General features: G+C 35.7%; 1 pseudogene; it reads left to right on the top strand.

Moving 5' to 3' along the window:
- The first annotated feature begins 294 nt into the window (after positions 1-294).
- On the top strand, positions 295-1,313 carry LOC108916610 (annotated as a pseudogene).
- Positions 1,314-2,923: the final 1,610 nt, after the last annotated feature.

Below are 2,923 nucleotides of genomic sequence, written 5' to 3'. Positions count from 1 at the left end.
TAAAGATATTTGGAAAATAACCATCATTTAATCAATTTAAATTGTTCTCTTTGTAAAAGAATGAAAAATTATTACAACGAAGTCTTCAAAATGCTTACAACAAATTTTTTAAAGAACAACGATTTGATATTCGAGTTTAAAAATGTGACTGTATAAAATCTGAACGAACCATCGGCCTACCCCGGCCCTGTATTCTCATGGTCGCGCTATTTCTGTACCCACACGAATATCGATTGTCGACGTGTAAACAGACAAATGCGCGAGTCGCTTATTTAATATCTCACAGTTATTTATCAACGTGGAGACAACGTCGTAGGCTTTATTGTCATTTATATCGTTACAGAAAGAGGTTATGGTGAACATAATTTTAAAATAACATAAATACCCACTGTAACAGATACGTTTTTAAAGCTAAACGTGGATCAGTGCTGTTAGTGTGCCGCGTTATCTCCAGTGAAGTAATCAGCTGATTCTACCGGCTTAATGTAAATAGAACTTGACCTAGCACAGACATGCTATCCTTAGAAGACATTAGAACAAAACTGGGTAAATACAACCAATCTCATGTATTACAATTTTGGGAGGAACTTGCACCAGAAGCACAAACTAACTTTTTAAGTCAATTGAGCGATATCAACTTCGACGATGTAAGCAACCTTTTCAACAGGGCTCTTGGGAGTCTGTCGGAAGAAACAAAGAAACTGGACACATTGATGGAACCAATTCCTCCAGACCAGTTCGAGTACGAAAAGGGAGTTGATGAGGACAAACTGGAAGAATACCGAAAGAAAGGATTGAAAGCAATCAGCAAGAGTCGTGTGGCGGTCCTGCTCTTAGCTGGAGGCCAGGGTACAAGACTTGGAGTGCCCTACCCCAAAGGTATGTGCCCTATTAGTTTGCCCTCTGGAAAAACACTGTTCCAGCTCCAAGCTGAAAGAATTAGGTCAGTCGTAAGACTAGCGAAGAGAGAAACAGGTTCAACCGGCAGAGTCTGTTGGTACATCATGACCAGTCAGGCTACGCATGATGCAACAGCGAAGTTTCTGGAAGGGCATAAATACTTCGGACTGAACGAAGACGATGTGGTGCTTTTCCAGCAGGGGTTGTTACCGAGTTTCTCTTACGACGGGAGGATCATTTTGGACAGGAAGGATTCCATCTCCCTGGCACCTGATGGCAATGGAGGCATTTACCTTGCTTTGAGGAAAAATAACATATTGCAAGACATGGAAAGGAGAGGAGTTAAATATGTTCATGTTCACAGCGTGGATAATATTCTGGTAAAAGTTGCTGATCCAATATTTATCGGGTAAGCCTAAATGTAGTTCCATATATTTGCATATAAAAAAAAACTCATGCATAATGAGAACGGTAATAGACTCTCATATTATACAGGGTGATCCATTAACGGTACGGAGCGGCTTTACATAGGCAACTAGACGCGATTGCTACGATTATGGGGTAAAAAATCTACTAACAAATACAGCCAAAAGAAATTGATTTAAAATTTCAAGTTTGTAACTTCACCACTAAGGGGCGCAACTGCTCTAGTATTACAGAAAATTGACTTTTTTTCGAAATTCCGTTCCGTTCAATACACTAGGCACAGAAATTAAGGGATATTTAAAAAATCCCAAAATTTTGGGTGATCTTCAAAGAGCTATAACTTGGAGGGAAATGGTCGTAGAGAGAATAAAAAAAAAGGAAATTGAAGCTTTAAGTGTATAGTTTTCAGATCTGTAGTTTAAAATTTTTTAGCGTGAGTAGTTTTTGAGTAATCATTAGAAATTCAACGGAATTGTAAATTGTTGTTTTTTTTTAGAGGCCTATGGACTTAAAAAAAATGGTTTGGTAATTTTTGTTTTTAGATAACTTAATTCTCTTCAATTTCAGCGGTTCCGGGGCCTTGTACGATTATTTGTCGCTGAGTTACCGTCGATCAAAGCAAAAAAGTCATTTTTGACTTTGGCAATCAATTACTCGGGAAATAATGGTCGTACGGAAAATCCAAGCAGGGTTTTGAAACCTGCAAAGTATTCTCTACAAGTCATATATATGGGTTTTTGATAAAAAAAAAATTTCAAAGTGAAAATGTTGGTTAGAAAAAAGGTGAAAATGTGCATAATTAGGAATATTTGAATAATTTGGCATAACTTTGCAAATAATGAATAAACTAAGCATATTGACTGTAACTTTTCAACCTCGATGTGCTCTAAAGAAACCCTGATAATTTCAAAACGCTGCGATTTTTTTTCTTAGTGCCCGGAATGTTTAGATTTGTCGTTTTTGCTGAAAATCAATGTAATAAGTAATTTTTCACTTTTTACTAATTTGTGTAAGTTAAAAATGTTTTTTTGGCAATAATCCATATTTTTGCCAGTAAAAATATTTTTTTTTTGCTTTGATCGACAATAACTCAGCGACAAGTATTCGTACAAGTCTCCGGAGGCGCAAATTGCAGAGAATTAAATTATCTAAAAGAACTTTATGATGAAATTACCAAAAAAAAATTTTAATTCCATAGGCCTTTTTAAAAAAAGCAAAAATTTACAAATTTTTTCCGTTGATTTTCTTATGATCACTCAAAAACTGCTGCGCTAAAAAAATTTAAACTACAGATCTGAAAACTAGACACTTGAAGCTTCAGTTTCCTTTATTTTGATTCTCTCTACGACCATTACCCCCCAAGTTACAGGTCTTTGAAAATCACCCAAAATTTTAGGATTTTTTTAATATCTTTTGATTTCTGTGCCTAGTGTATAACCGAAGTTGAAAATACACCTTTTGGATACACTGTTAAACCCTTCACAAGTTGTGTTTGAACTTTTTTTGTTATTACCATGGCAACGCCAGTATGAAAGACGCCATCATGAAATTTTTAAATTCTCATCATTTCTAAATGCCTTAATCCACTTCAATAAAC

Source organism: Anoplophora glabripennis, unplaced genomic scaffold (assembly GCF_000390285.2).
Source record: "Anoplophora glabripennis isolate ALB-LARVAE unplaced genomic scaffold, Agla_2.0 scaffold3438, whole genome shotgun sequence".
Lineage (NCBI taxonomy): Eukaryota > Metazoa > Arthropoda > Insecta > Coleoptera > Cerambycidae > Anoplophora > Anoplophora glabripennis.
The sequence above is the reverse complement of the archived record's forward strand: the minus strand, read 5'-3'. Positions and strand labels throughout refer to the sequence as shown.